Raw genomic sequence first — 16,235 nt, 5'->3', positions numbered from 1 at the left:
GATTTGTTATCTCTTTCATGCCCTGCCTCCAGTCCACTTACCGATATCTGAACAAGAGAGCCTCATCAAAATTGCAACAAGCGGTTCTGTGAAAATGTAATTTAATCAGAAGCCACTGCCAGATTTCTGGATTGGGCTGCGCTCAGAGTATCCTGCCTTGGCAAATCGTGCTGTTAAGACACTGATGCCCTTTGCAACCACGTACCTATGTGAGAGTGGATTCTTGGCCCTCACTAGCATGAAAACTAAATACAGGCACAGATTGTGTGTGGAAAATTATTTAAGACTGAGACTCTCTCCAATACAACCCAATATTGCAGAGTTATGTGCATCCTTTCAAGCACACCCTTCTCATTAACCTGTGGTGAGTTTTTCACACAAACAAATAAGGTTTTATATGTAAGATGGTTAAATAAAGAGCTGAAGGTGATGAATGATGAAGGTGTTCCTAATGTTTAGTATACTCAGTGTAGATATGATAACGGGACCTAAAGCGTTCAAATATGCCATGATACAAGTCCTGTCATTGGTCTGATGAGACCCTCCTGCACCCACGGAGGAACCAAAGACTCCTGTTCTATTGAACACTACAGCAGCTACAACACGATCTCATCAACTCTCTGTATTATTGGTGTCCTACTAGCCGCAAACAATCATATCGGAGTACAAGAAAAGTCACCATATTTCCAGTCCTATAAGTTCAATGTCTAATGTAAAGTAATTGAAATGTCATGTAGTGTACGATGAACAGGAATAAAGAGATCCTATTGGTCTAGATGTCTGTTCAACGGAGGAAGTGAAGGAAATCCAACATGGTTGTATTCTTCAGACCGGCCTGGTCACACTCCCCCTGCCAACAGTAACCATTTAATCTGTGTATCAGTGCTCTACTGTTGTAGCTACTGTAGTCGAACAGTAACCAGGAGGCCGACAGATTGATGAAGGCAAGGTCACTACAGTGACGACGGATAGAGAGGAAGGTGTTTGTGATTGACATGTTGTCTTTTGTCGCTTTATTCTTACGTTGTTATGTATTGTTACAAAGCTGCCCTTCTTGGCCAGGTGTCACGTCCTGGCCAGTATAAGGGTGAATTGTCATTGGAGTTTGGTCAGGACGTGGCAGAGGGTATTCGTTTTATGTGGTTTGGGGTGGTGTGTTTGTTGAAGGGCAATTTGATTTAAGTATTCCGGGGTGTTTGGGCACTGTTTGATATTCATGTGTTCTGTGTTTAGCCTTGTGCCTTGCCAGACTGTTTTGTTGATCGTTCGTTCTTTTGTTATTTTGGTGTTCATTTTGAATTTATTAAACGTCAAGATGAGCATACACATACCTGCTGCGTTTTAGTCTCATCACTACGACAACCGTGACACCAGGTCTCCTTTAGGAAATACATGTTCTCAATAAGACTTCCTGTTTAAATAAAGGTTAAAAGTCATTCGGCTTGCTGACATTACTTTTTTATTTATTTAACTAGGTAAGTCAGTTAAGAACAAATTGTTATTTAACAATGACGGCCTACCCCGGGCCAAAACCGGACGATGCTGGGCCAATTGTGCGCCGCCCTCCCAATCATGGCCGGTTCTGATACAGCCCAGGATCGAACCAGGGTCTGTAGTGATGCCTCTAGCGTCTGGGTGGTGTAAGGTATTTTTTAACACTTGAAGTAGGTGGAAGTGACTGGTTAAATGTCATACGCTAACATGTTAACGTCAGTGTGCACAAAAAATACCAATGAGATTTTAAAGCGTTTAGTCTCGCATAGATTTGCATAGATAATTGAGAGAGAGGAGGCAGATGGCCCTTTCCTCAACGTCAAGGGTTTTGTACGAGTGCAGCCTTAGGGTAAATTACCATCACATTCCTCTAAGTTCATTTACCACCAACAGCCATTATGCAGGGGGTTTGTAAAGAATAAAGACCTGTATTAGGATGCAGGGACACCATCAGTCAAATTAAATCAAATGTTATTTGTCACATGCTCTGAATACAACCGGTGTAGACCTTAAAGTGAAATGCTGATTTACAAGTCCTTGATACACTGACGTGTATTAAGACCTGTATTAGGATGCAGGGACACTGGCTGTCTGACGCAGAACAAATGGAATATTATAAAGATAAGTCTCAAATGGTACCGTATTGTGTATGAAATGGTACCGTATTGTGTATGAAATGGTACCGTATTGTGTATGAAATGGTACCGTATTGTGTATGAAATGGTACCGTATTGTGTATGAAATGGTAACCTACTGTGTATGAAATGGTACCGTATTGTGTATGAAATGGTACCGTATTGTGTATGAAATGGTACCGTATTGTGTATGAAATGGTAACGTATTGTGTATGAAATGGTAACGTATTGTGTATGAAATGGTAACCTATTGTGTATGAAATGGTACCGTATTGTGTATGAAATGGTACCGTATTGTGTATGAAATGGTACCGTATTGTGTATGAAATGGTACCGTATTGTGTATGAAATGGTACCGTATTGTGTATGAAATGGTACCGTATTGTGTCTGAAATGGTACCGTATTGTGTATGAAATGGTACCGTATTGTGTATGAAATGGTACCGTATTGTGTATGAAATGGTACCGTATTGTGTATGAAATGGTACCGTATTGTGTCTGAAATGGTAACGTATTGTGTATGAAATGGTACCGTATTGTGTATGAAATGGTACCGTATTGTGTATGAAATGGTACCGTATTGTGTATGAAATGGTAACGTATTGTGTCTGAAATGGTACCGTATTGTGTATGAAATGGTACCGTATTGTGTCTGAAATGGTACCGTATTGTGTATGAAATGGTAACGTATTGTGTATGAAATGGTACCGTATTGTGTATGAAATGGTACCGACAGTCTGAAATGGTACCGTATTGTGTATGAAATGGTACCGTATTGTGTCTGAAATGGTAACGTATTGTGTATGAAATGGTACCGTATTGTGTCTGAAATGGTACCGTATTGTGTATGAAATGGTACCGTATTGTGTCTGAAATGGTACCGTATTGTGTATGAAATGGTAACCTATTGTGTATGAAATGGTAACGTATTGTGTCTGAAATGGTAACCTATTGTGTATGAAATGGTAACGTATTGTGTCTGAAATGGTAACGTATTGTGTATGAAATGGTAACGTATTGTGTATGAAATGGTAACGTATTGTGTCTGAAATGGTACCGTATTGTGTATGAAATGGTACCGTGTTGTGTATGAAATGGTACCGTATTGTGTCTGAAATGGTAACGTATTGTGTATGAAATGGTACCGTATTGTGTCTGAAATGGTACCGTATTGTGTCTGAAATGGTAACGTATTGTGTATGAAATGGTACCGTATTGTGTATGAAATGGTACCGTATTGTGTATGAAATGGTAACGTATTGTGTATGAAATGGTAACGAATTGTGTATGAAATGGTACCGTATTGTGTATGAAACGGTAACGTATTGTGTATGAAATGGTAACGTATTGTGTATGAAATGGTACCCTAATCCATACATAGTGCACTACCTTTGTCAAAAGACATCTCTGGTCAAATGTAGTCCACTATGAAGGGAATAGGGTGCCATTTCAGCCTATGTGATGTGAGTCATACCGGAGTACAACAGAAAATAAACTTGGTTATTCTTTGCAGAAGAAAGGGAATAGTGGAATAGGCTAGTGCATATCCTGATGGGAATAGTGGAATAGGCTAGTGTACTGTATATCCTGATGGGAATAGTGGAATAAGATAGTGCATATCCTGATGGGAATAGTGGAATAGGCTAGTGCATATCCTGATGGGAATAGTGGAATAGGCTAGTGCATATCCTGATGGGAATAGTGGAATAGGCTAGTGTACTGTATATCCTGATGGGAATAGTGGAATAAGATAGTGCATATCCTGATGGGAATAGTGGAATAGGCTAGTGCATATCCTGATGGGAATAGTGGAATAGGCTAGTGCATATCCTGATGGGAATAGTGGAATAGGCTAGTGCATATCCTGATGGGAATAGTGGAATAGGCTAGTGCATATCCTGATGGGAATAGTGGAATAGGCTAGTGCATATCCTGATGGGAATAGTGGAATAGGCTAGTGCATATCCGGATGGGAATAGTGGAATAGGCTAGTGCATATCCTGATGGGAATAGTGGAATAGGCTAGTGCATATCCTGATGGGAATAGTGGAATAGGCTAGTGCATATCCTGATGGGAATAGTGGAATAGGCTAGTGCATATCCTGATGGGAATAGTGGAATAGGCTTGTGCAAACGTCATGACAAAGCACGGTGAGGTAGTCAGACTTGATACTCCATGTCAAAGGCCTGATAAAGTATGGGAGGAATACTTCCACTGTAAACAGGCTACAGAAGAATACTGAAAACCAAAGCCTTCTAGCGAGAAAGAGAAAGAGAGAGAGAGACAGAGCTGCTGTATGTATCTCCATCTGTACACTGTTTAACAACTTAACAAGCTGTCTGTTGTTTTAGTGCCGTGTGATACTACAGTATGTTGCCTTTTACAACAAATTACAGCCAAGTGCACAGGACCATAAAGACGCGCTTCACTTATATCTACGCCAACCAATTAAAAAGCTATTTTAGAACCAGATTCAGTTATGGTTAAGGTGGATGTCCAGTACACAGTGAGTAGTGAAAAAGAGTCCCATCAAGAACTACAAGCTCTAAAACACACAACATCCTTCCTAACTGTCACATTAAAAACTACAAGCTCTAAAACACCCAACATCCTTCCCAACTGTCCCATCAAGAACTACAAGCTCTAAAACACACAACATCCTTCCTAACTGTCCCATCAAGAACTACAAGCTCTAAAACACACAACATCCTTCCCAACTGTCCCATCAAGAACTACAAGCTCTAAAACACACAACATCCTTCCTAACTGTCACATTAAAAACAACAAGTTCTAAAACACACAACATCCTTCCTGACTGTCCTGTCCATGTTTGTGAGTGTGTACGTGTGTGTGTGTACCTGTGTGTACCTCTGTGTGTGTGTGTGTGTGTGTGTGTGTGTGTGTGTGTGTGTGTGTGTGTGTGTGTGTGTGTGTGTGTGTGTGTGTGTGTGTGTGTGTGTGTGTGTGTGTGTGTACATGCCTGTGTGTGTGTACATGCCTGTGTGTGTGTGTGTGTGTGTGTGTGTGTGTGTGTGTGTGTGTGTGTGTGTGTGTGTGTGTGTGTGTGTGTGTGTGTGTGTGTGTGTGTTGCTCTCTGAGTTATTTCCGCGATGGACCAGAGGTCCTGAGGTCCAGGGCCCGGTTGCATAAAACACCTTAAGTTAATTTTCCATTAAAGTTTCCTTAACTTTAAGTCGGCGGCACAGAACATTTTAAGGTGAATTTCCCCCTTAAATTAAGTGAAAAAGTGAAGGGTGACCATGAGGTCCCTTAACTGCTTCATTCAGTATGAATATCAATGTAAACAGCATTTTTAGAGGTGAATGTTGCTTTCATCTGCTCTGATTACAAAGTAAAACATCAACCAGCTAGCTACTTAGCTAGCTAAACAATGGAATGTGCATAGCTAACTGGCTAGTTAGGTATAGCTACTCTGTAAGCAAGCTTGACGTACTAGAAAGTAATATAAACAAGTTGAGAAAAAAGTGACTACAAGAAACATGGTTTATCTTCTGAAGCTATTTGGTTATCCTGTCTTGATTGTAGAAGTTCTATTTTGCTATCTCACAAAATGAAAGCGATCTCTTTGAAGAGACGTTTAGTCAGTGAATCAGGTCGTCTCCATCGTAACCAGATACTCTCTCTGACATACATGCCTTCAAACTACCATAAAACCACTTAAGTATGCCCTTACCGAAGGAAATATTTGAGGGGCTCTACGCAACGCCCCTAAACAATTCCCTTAGGTAAGGGGAAATTATTCCTTAAGGTAAACCTTTAACACTTAAGACGTTTTCTACGACCGGGCCCAGGTGATTGAATTGAAGGTCACGGCACCAGGGACTATTCTAGAATGTCACGGAACTTTTCATCAAACTGCCTGATCAGTAGAACCAGATCCATCAAACAGGCATGGGCTTGGCTATACCATAAATACACACATCAGCAGCATGCATAGCTGAGCAGGCCAGCGATGAAAATGTCTGTAAGGACAGCAGGCCAGGAGCTCACTGGGTTGGTAGTTATATACTATACTGGACAGCTACTGCTGAGTAGAAATACAGGGTAGGATATCTACACTCTTAGAAAAGAAGGTCCTACTTGGAATCATAAAGGGCTTTATTCAATTGTCCCCATAGGACAACCCTCTGAAAATTACTTTTTGGTTCCAAGTGGAACCTTTTCACTAATATAAGGTTCTATGTGGAACCCTTACACCACTAAAAGGTTCTAAGTAGAACCTTTTTCACCACCAAAGCATTCTACCTGGAACCAAAAAGTGCTCTACCTGGAATGGAACCAAAAAGGTCTCTCCTATGGGGACAAATTAATAACCTTTTTTTCCGAAACGTGAACACTTTACAGTATACAGAAGAAATATTACGCTGTTCTGTAATAAGTTGCGGAACAACATTCTATTCAATTTTTTTGATAACAAATTGAATCACAAAAGATGTTGAAATAACGTCACTTTTGATTTGAGATTGTATAACAAAAAAACAGCTTTCAAAGATAAATTGGTTTACATATTATAGTGCCTTTAATTTCCTTGTTACACAGGTCAATAATATACATTTTGAAGATGCCAATATAGTTCCCCAAGCTCATACCTTAAATCAGCATTTGTAATTGCTCATGTTGCAGCCTGGACTCTCCTATTTTCTCCTTTGATCAATCAGTTTATATCCATCTCTCGTGTTAAATTACTAAATGAGAGAGGTTCTACTGTGGTGCTTCAGGGTCCATCAATACTCAACCGACAGTATCATTTACCTCTAGTGTGTCTCGCATCCAAGTAAGTAAAAAAACACACACACACACACACACACACACACACACACACACACACACACACACACACACACACACACACACACACACACACACACACACACACACACACACACACACACACACACACACACACACAGCACCTCCCCTACTTAATGCATCAACACGCAGTGTACTGCGGCAGGCACCTGCTTGCTATGCCCTGCCCCAACTCTGGACTTGTGTTGGCTGTCCTCTTGTCTTGACTATGGCAGAGGGGAGGAGAGGGAGAGAGGAGGAGAGGAGAGGGAGAGAGGAGGGGAGGAGAGGAGAGGAAGGGAGGAGAGGAGAGGGAGAGAGGAAGGGAGGAGAGTGATAGAGGAGGGTAGGAGAGGATAGGGAGGAGAGGAGGAGAGGGAGAGAGGAGGGGAGGAGAGGATAGGGAGGAGGGGAGGAGAGGATAGGGAGGAGGGGAGGAGAGGGAGAGAGGAGGGGAGGAGAGGAGAGGGAGAGAGGTAGGGAGGAGAGGAGAGGGAGAGAGGAAGGGAGGAGAGTGATAGAGGAGGGTAGGAGAGGATAGGGAGGAGAGGAGGAGAGGGAGAGAGGAGGGGAGGAGAGGATAGGGAGGAGGGGAGGAGAGGGAGAGAGGAGGGGAGGAGAGGAGGGGAGAGAGGAGGGGAGGAGAGGATAGGGAGAGAGGAAGGGAGGAGAGTGATAGAGGAGGGTAGGAGAGGATAGGGAGGAGAGGAGGAGAGGGAGAGAGGAGGGGAGGAGAGGATAGGGAGGAGGGAAGGAGAGGGAGAGAGGAGGGGAGGGGAGGAGAGGGAGAGAGGAGGGGAGGAGAGGGAGAGAGGAGGGGAGGAGAGGGAGAGAGGAGGGGAGGGGAGGGAGAGAGGAGGGGAGGAGAGGATAGGATAGGGAGGAGGGGAGGAGAGGGAGAGAGGAGGGGAGGAGAGGGAGAGAGGAAGGGAGGAGAGGGAGAGAGGATGGGAGGAGAGGATAGGGAGGAGGGGGTTAACTGCACCGTCAGAGCAGATCACCTCTCTCTCTCTCTCTCTCAGCCCCCCACTGCCCCCCCTCCCTTTGCCTCCCCCCTCTCTCTGTTCCCCCCTCTCTCTGCCCCATCTCTCTCTGTTCCCCATCTCTCTCTGTCCCCCCTCTCTCTCTGTTCCTTCCCCCTCTCTCTGTTCCTCCCTTCTGCACACTTCCTCTTTCTGTCTCTCATCTCCTTTCCAACTTCACCTCCCTCCCGCTCTCTCCCTCTCTCCTATCTCTCACTCCCTCTCCTCTCTCTCTTTCCCTCTCCAGATGAGAAGTAATGTCTTACCTCAGTCTACGTCACTTAGAGTGAGCTTATCTCTCTCTCTGTCCCTCTCCTTGTCTGGCTGGCATAGATAATGTCCTGCTCCCTGACAGAGTTAGATGTGATAACTCATTCACATGCTGTCTCTGTCTGTGTGGGATAAAGAGACACTGTATCTCTGTGTGTATCTCGGTGTGTATCTCTCCCTCGCTCTCCTCTAGCTCCCTCTCTTTCATCCTCCCTCTAGCTCTCCCTCCATCTCCCTTTCTCTCCATTTTTCTACCACTGCCTCTGCTCTCTCCCCTATCCATCTCTCTCTCTCTCTCTGATGTTTCACTCTACATTCATCTCTCTGTGGTAATATTCACAGTAACGCTGACTTTTGAATAAATGGTCTCTGTCGGCAGTGTGCATGAGATGGGTATTTGTTCACTACATTTATGTGTGTGTGTGTGTCTCTGAAGATAAAGCTCACCACATCACACACAACAAAACACCACACACACACTCTGTCCCCGAGCCTCATAAATAAGTAAGCCTGTCCTCTGACACTGCAAACTGCAGTGTGTGTCACGATGTGTCAGATGCCTGGTGTCCAGTGAGCCAGTGTAAACGCTGCCCCAGGGCTAACACAGCTCTGGCCTTATGACAGCACAGCTGTTTTCATTAGGCTGGCCCATGATACACACGCCATCTCTCTCTCTCTCTCTCTCTCTCTCTCTCTCTCTCTCTCTCTCTCTCTCTCTCACACACACACACACACACACAAACACAAACACTCACACTCTGCTATGAAAAGCCAAGGCTTCCATAGTGTCACCAATGACCCTGAGGTTGTGTACAGTAAAATAAGAAGAACCCATTAAGAACTCAGAGGTCAGTTACCGGGCGGGCGTGGAGAGGTCAGAGGTCAGTTACCAGACAGCCTAGAGAGAAATTACTAGCACAGAAAGAGATCTCAATCTAATATCACATTCTGTGGGATATAGCCAATAATGTTCATAAACACGTAATTGGCAATTACTTAACTCTATTTTATTTTACAGTAAAGATGTCGCACAAAACTAATATTTTATGGAATTCTATCTTTTCCTTTCAACCCTGGGGACCTGACCCTGGGGACCCAACCCTGGGGACCCTAACCCTGGGAACTGTAACCCTGGGAACAGTAACCATGGGGACCTAACCCTAACCCTGGGGATCTAACCCTAACCCTGGGGACCTAACCCTGGGGATCTAACCCTAACTCTGGGACACTAACTCTGGGGACCATAACCCTGGGGACCTAACCCTGGGGACCTAACCCTGGGGATCTAACCCTAACTCTGGGGACACTAACTCTGGGGACCATAACCGTGGGGACCTAACCCTGGGGATCTAACCCTAACTCTGGGAACACTAACTCTGGGAACCTAACCCTGGGGACCTAACCCTGGGGATCTAACCCTAACTCTGGGGACACTAACTCTGGGGACCATAACCGTGGGGACCTAACCCTGGGGATCTAACCCTAACTCTGGGACACTAACTCTGGGGACCATAACCCTGGGGACCTAACCCTGGGGACCTAACCCTGGGGATCTAACCCTAACTCTGGGGACCCTAACTCTGGGGACCATAACCCTGGGGACCCTAACCCTGGGGATCTAACCCTAACTCTGGGAACACTAACTCTGGGAACCTAACCCTGGGCACCTAACCCTGGGGATCTAACCCTAACTCTGGGAACCCTAACTCTGGGGACCATAACCCTGGGGACCCTAACCCTGGGGATCTAACTCTAACTCTGGGAACACTAACTCTGGGACTTAACCATAACCCTGGGGACCCTAACCCTAGGGACCTAACCCTGGGGACCTAACCACGGGGACCCTAACCCCTGGGACCTAAGGCTGGGGACACCATCAGGTCCACAGCAGGTCCAGGTTGCTCCACAGAAGGCTGTGACCTCTTATGGTGCAGCCTAGAGGTCATCGACCAACACATTATTCTGAAGGATATTGACCAAACAACACCAAAACGGCCAAATCAGTAAATATCTAATTGATTATTGACATGCTGTTCATATAGTATGACTCATAGAAATAGAACAGAGAGTCATACGGGTCAGATGACTTGGCATGATTATATAAACATACAGCGCATTGGGAAAGTATTCCGACCCGTTGACCTTTTTCCACATTTTGTTACGTTACAGTCTTACTCTAAAATGTATCAAATAGTTTTTCCCCTTCATCCATCTACACACAATACCCCTGTCATGACTTGCCCTCCTGGATGGAGATCCAAGGTGCCGGCTAACCAAAGGTATCAAGACCCCCCTCTCCTGGGGGAGTTGGCCAGTTTTATGACGGTCGCAAATACCTTGCAGGAACTATATCTCCCTGGCCATGCAGTATTCAGGTGAAAGAACCCTTTTGTTACAAGGAGATTCTTCCTGCCAAAACTCCAACATCCAAAAGCAGAAAATGAAACAATATTTCTAACACAAAGAATGTGGGAAATGGTCACAGGCTCAAAACAAAGACCTTTCACCTGAAACTCATCAGTCTATTCTTGTTCTGAGAAATGAAGGCTATTCCATGCTAGAAATTGCCAAGAAACTGAAGATCTCGTACAACGCTGTGTACTACTCCCTTCACAGAACAGAGCAAACTGGCCCTAACCAGAATAGAAAGAGAAGTTGGAGGCCCCGGTGCACAACTGAGCAAGAGGACAAGTACATTAGAGCATCTAGTTTGAGAAACAGACACCTCACAAGTCCTCAACTGGCAGCTTCATTTAATAGTACCTGCAAAACACCAGTCTCAACGTCAACAGTGAAGAGGCAACTCCGGGATGCTGGACTTCCAGGCAGTGAATAGCAGTCTCACATACACTACTGTTCAAAAGTTTGGGGTCACTTAGAAATGTTATTGATCCTTACACAGGTGCACCTTGTGCTGGAGACAATAAATGGCCACTAAAATATGCAGTTTTGTCTCACAACACAATGCTACAGATGTCTCAAGTTTTGAGGGAGAGTGCAATTGGCATGCTGACTGCAGGAATTCCGACCAGTGCTGTTTCCAGATAATTACATTTTCATTTCTCTACCGTAAGCCGCCTCCAACGTCATTTTAGAGAATTTGGCAGTACGTCCAACCGGCTTCACAACTGCAGACCATGTGTAACCATGCCAGCCCAGGACCTCCACATCCAGCTTCTTCACCTGCGGGATCGTCTGAGACCAGCCACCCGGACAGCTGATTAAACTGTGGGTTTGCAGAAGCGAAGAATTTCTGCACAAATTGTCAGAAACCGTCTCAGGGAAGGTAATCTGTGTGCTCATCGACCTCACCAGGGTCTTGACCTGACTGCAGTTCGGCGTCATAATCGACATCAGTGGGCAAATGCTCACCTTCGATGGCCACTGGCACGCTGGAGAAGTGTGCTCTTCATGGATGAATCCCGGTTTCAACTGTACCGGACAGATGGCGTTGTGTGGGCAAGCGGTTTGCTGATGTCAATGTTCTAAACAGAGTGCCCCATGGTGGTGGTGGGGTTATGGTATGGGCAGGCATACGTTACAGACAACGAACACAATTGCATTTTATTAATGGCATTTTTAATGCACAGAGATACAGTGATGGGATCCTGAGGCCCATTGCCGTGCCATTTATCCGCCGCCATCACCTCATGTTTCAGCAAGATAATGCACGGCCCCATGTCGCAAAGATCTGTACACAATTCCTGGAAGCTGAAAATGTCCCAGTTGTTCCATGGCCTGTAAACTCATCAGACATGTCACCGATTGAGCATGTTTGGAATGCTCTGGATCGACATGTACAACAACGTATTCCAGTTCCCGCCAATATCTGGCAACTTTGCACAGCCATTGAAGAGGAGTGGGACTACATTCTACAGGCCTCAATCAACAGCCTGATCAACTCTATGCGAAGAAGGTGTGTTGCATGAGGAAAATAGTGGTCACACCAGATACTGACTGGTTTTCTGATCCACGCCCCTATCTTTTTTTTAAGGTGTCTGTGACCAACAGATGCATATCTCTATTCCCAGTCTTGTGAAATCCATAGATTAGGACTTAGTGAATTTATTTCAATTCACTGATTTCCATATATGAACTGTAACTCTGTCAAATCGTAGAAATTATTGCATGTTGCATTTATATTTTTGTTCAGCGTAGATTGTTTTGATGAGTCAGAGAATCATGTGCATTATTATATAGTGTCATAGCTTCGTCATACCTCTGTCTTTTACAACAGGGCATGAACATAGAACAATTGCAGTGAGAACAGACATTCCATTCTAGTCATATTCTTAGTACTAAGTTATGTACTCCATAATGCAGTATTACTAGCAAGCATAGGTCTACTATAATGATACAGATAGTATTATATTATAGGCTACTGTGTGTGCAGTGTTTTTCACAAAGCTGCTATCATTTTCTCCTGTCTCTGAGCTCAACCTCAGAATCTAAACGCAGAGTGTGATCCCATGTCCGACGGGAGTATTAGCCATGCCAGCTACAATCCATAAATCCTCATTCAGTCGCCGCATAAACCGATCAATATATTAAATCAGACAATCAATCATAACGATTTCAGATTCAGTGGTCTGAAGTAGCAGCTGAAGAGAGACTGAGAGAGGGAGAGAGAGAGTGTGAGAGAGAGAGAGAGAGAGAGAGAGAGAGAGAGAGAGAGAGAGAGAGAGAGAGTGTAAAGGGTCCTCGGTGTAGCTGGTGTAGAGAGTCAGGTGCAGGACTGCAGATATGAGTAATCAACGTACTTTTACTCAAAATGTCAAATATACAAAGTAACAAATACACGCACACCATGACAGACCAAAAATACAACAAACAATCACTCCCAAAAAAACATGGGGGAACAGAGGGTTAAATAATGAACCAGAAATTGTGGGATTGAAATCAGGTGTGTAAAACAAAGACAAAACAAATGGAAAATGAAAAGTGGATCGGCGATGGCTAGAAAGCTGGTGACGTCGACCGCCGAACGCCGCCCGAACAAGAAGAGGGACCGACTTCGGCGGAAGTCGTGACAGAGAGAGAGAGAGAGAGAGAAAGGGAGAGAGAGACAGAGTGTGTGAAAGTGGAAGAGAGAGAGAGAGAGAGAGAGAGAGACAGAGCATGTGTGAGAGATAGAGACCAAAATATCCAAACACTCTTAGATAACTTTCTTGATACCACATTCACTCACAGAAAGGCATCAATCTGGCAGTAAAAAACATCAACATATATTCAGGCAAACGGCAAAAGAAGCACAATTGAAATTGATAAAAAACTAAACAAAAAAGATCACAGATGACAACTGGTTTGATGCAGATTGTAAAATTATAAGGAAAAAACTTAGAACACTATCCAACCAAAAGCACAGAGACCCAAATAATGGTGAATTACACCTTCATTACTGTGAGACTTTAAAACTCTATAAACGTACACTCAGAACCAAAAAAGCACAGTACAACAGCAAGCAGCTGACACTATTTGAGGAGCCCATAAACACAAACAACTTCTGGCAAAATTGGAAAAAACAAAAAAATCTAAACAAGAGGAATTAGCCATACAAAATGGTAACATATGGACAACCCATTCTAAAACAATCTACAACACCGTTCAAATTTACACAAACGCAGAGCAACGCCAAATTCATGAGAAGTTGAATGGATTGAAAAAGCTGTAAAGGACAATCAAAATCCATTGGACTCCCCAATTACTGACCAGGAGCTCTATAAGAAACTTCAGGCCCTCAAATTTAAAAAAGCATGCGGACCTGATGGCATCCTAAATGAGATGCTCAAACTCACTAGTGCAAAATCTCAATTGGCTATATTAAAACTGTTTAATTTGATCCTGAGTGTAGGTTATTTCCCTGACATCTGGAATCAAGGACTCATAACCCCAATCTTTAAGAACGGAGACAAATTTGACCCTAACAATTACAGAGGCATTTGTGTGATCAGTAAACTGGGGAAGGTTTTCTATAGTATTATAAATGTAAGAGTTCTAAACTTCCTTAATAAGCACAATGTCTTGAGTAAAAGCCAAATTGGATTTATACCAAAACATCGCACGACTGATCATATTTACACCCTGACAGATAAACATGTCCACCAAAATAATACCAAAATATACGCTTGCTTTATCGACTTCCAAAAAGCATTTGATTCTATTTGGCAAAGAGGACTGTTCTACAAAGTTATTGAAAGTGGTGTAGGGGGAAAAACATATGACATAATTAAATCAATGTATACTGGTGTCACGTCCTGACCAGCAGAGGGCGTAATTGTGTTAGTCTTGGTCAGGTTGTGGCAGGTGGTTTGTGTTTGTTAAATGTTGTGTTGGTGATTGGGACTTCCAATTGAAGGCAGGTGTGTTGAGTTGCCTTTGATTGGAAGTCCTATATAGGTGTGTGTGTTTTTCTTTGGGGTTGTGGGTGGTTGTCCTTGCACTGCATCGTATGTGCATGCAAGACTGGTGCTGTTGTAAGTACTGTTTATTGTTGTTTTCAAGTGGATGCTTTACGTGTTTTATTTAATAAACATGAGTGTCCACAATCCCGCTGCGCCTTGGTCCTCTTCTCTCCATGACAACTTCTGTGATAACTGGCAATACGTGCAGCATTAAAATTGGCAGGAAAATAACAGAATTCTTTAACCAGGGGCAGGGCCTTCGTCAGGGTTGCAATCTGAGCCCTGCACTCTTCAATATTTACATCAACGAATTGGCCACTATTCTAGAAAAATCCTCAGCCCCGGTGTTAGTCTCCACAATTCAGAAGTTAAATGCCTGCTCTTCGCAGATGACCTATGCCTGCTGTCACCCACAGCACATGGCCTACAGCAGAGCCTGGACCTGCTAGAGCAGTACTGCCAGACCTGGGCCCTGGCAGTAAACCCCAAAAATACTAAAATAATGATTTTCCAGAGAAGATCCAGATCTCAGGGAATTAGACCAAAGTTCTCAATTGGTACAAAATATATAGAGTACTGTACACACTACAATTACTTAGGTTTAAAAATAAGCTCAACTGGACACCTTAATGAGGCAGTGAATGAACTGAGAGAGAAAGCACGCAGGGCATTCTACGCCATTAAAAAACAAATTCAAATTGAAATACCTATTAAAATTTTGCTAAAACTAATTGAATATGTCATTGAACCAATTGCACTTTATGTCAGCGAGGTGTGGGGTCCACTTGCAAAACAAGATTTCATCAAATGGGACAATCACCACATTGAAACCCTGCATGCAGAGTTCTGTAAGATTCTCCTACATGTCCAGAGGAAAACTACAAACAATGCATGCAGGGCAGAATTAGGCCAATATCCACTAATAATAAAAACTCAAAAATGAGCAATTCAGTTTTGGAAACACCTAAAATACAGTGACCCCCTCTCATATCATTACCAAGCCTTGCAATGCCAAGAGCTGAGCAAAGAAAAGAGTCCCATCATCCAGCTGGTCCTGGGGCTGAGTTCACAAACCTGTTCTACTAACACACTGAAGCCTCAGGACCAGAACATCCAATCAATCAGAATAAACCAAATTACAACACAGTCAAAACAAAACTACATTGCTTATTGGGAAACACAAGCACAAACACAAAGCAAAATGCAGTGCTATCTGGCCCTAAATCGACAGTATACAGGCTCAGTGAGCACAGCCTTGCCATTGAGAAGGGTAGACACAGGAAAACCTGGCTCCCTGTAGAGGAAAGGCTGTGCAACCACTGCACAACAGCAGAACCTGAGACGGAGCTGCATTTCCTGACACAATGTGAAAAATATAAAACAATTAGAGAGTGTCATTTCCCCAAATTTGAAACCCTTATTCAAGGTTTGAAAGACCTCTCTGATGAGAGTAGGCTACCCGTCCTGTTGGGGGAGGATGCTGTGGGTTGGCAGCGCACTACATTGCTGCCTGCCATAAGTTGAGGGACGGTGTCTGACAGACCAATCAACCTGCACATGTACTCTACTGTATGCTTATTGTTATTGTTCAATGTATGGTTAT

General features: G+C 43.7%; 1 protein-coding gene across 4 annotated transcripts in view; it reads right to left on the bottom strand.

The window, feature by feature from the left end:
* tjp2b (tight junction protein 2b (zona occludens 2)) overlaps positions 1 to 16,235 on the bottom strand; it is a 237,124-nt gene that overhangs the window by 197,765 nt on the left and 23,124 nt on the right. The window contains exon 1 of one of the 4 annotated variants that reach the window (XM_045695326.1): positions 6,741 to 6,884. The exons of the other annotated variants lie outside the window; for them this stretch is intronic. The gene's annotated coding sequence lies outside the window, so the exon portion shown is untranslated. Of the gene's footprint in view, positions 1 to 6,740; positions 6,885 to 16,235 lie in introns of those variants that run through there. 4 annotated transcript variants of the gene reach the window in all.

Source organism: Salmo salar, chromosome ssa15 (assembly GCF_905237065.1).
Source record: "Salmo salar chromosome ssa15, Ssal_v3.1, whole genome shotgun sequence".
Taxonomy (NCBI): domain Eukaryota; kingdom Metazoa; phylum Chordata; class Actinopteri; order Salmoniformes; family Salmonidae; genus Salmo; species Salmo salar.
This window is presented reverse-complemented; position numbering and strand designations above follow the sequence as displayed.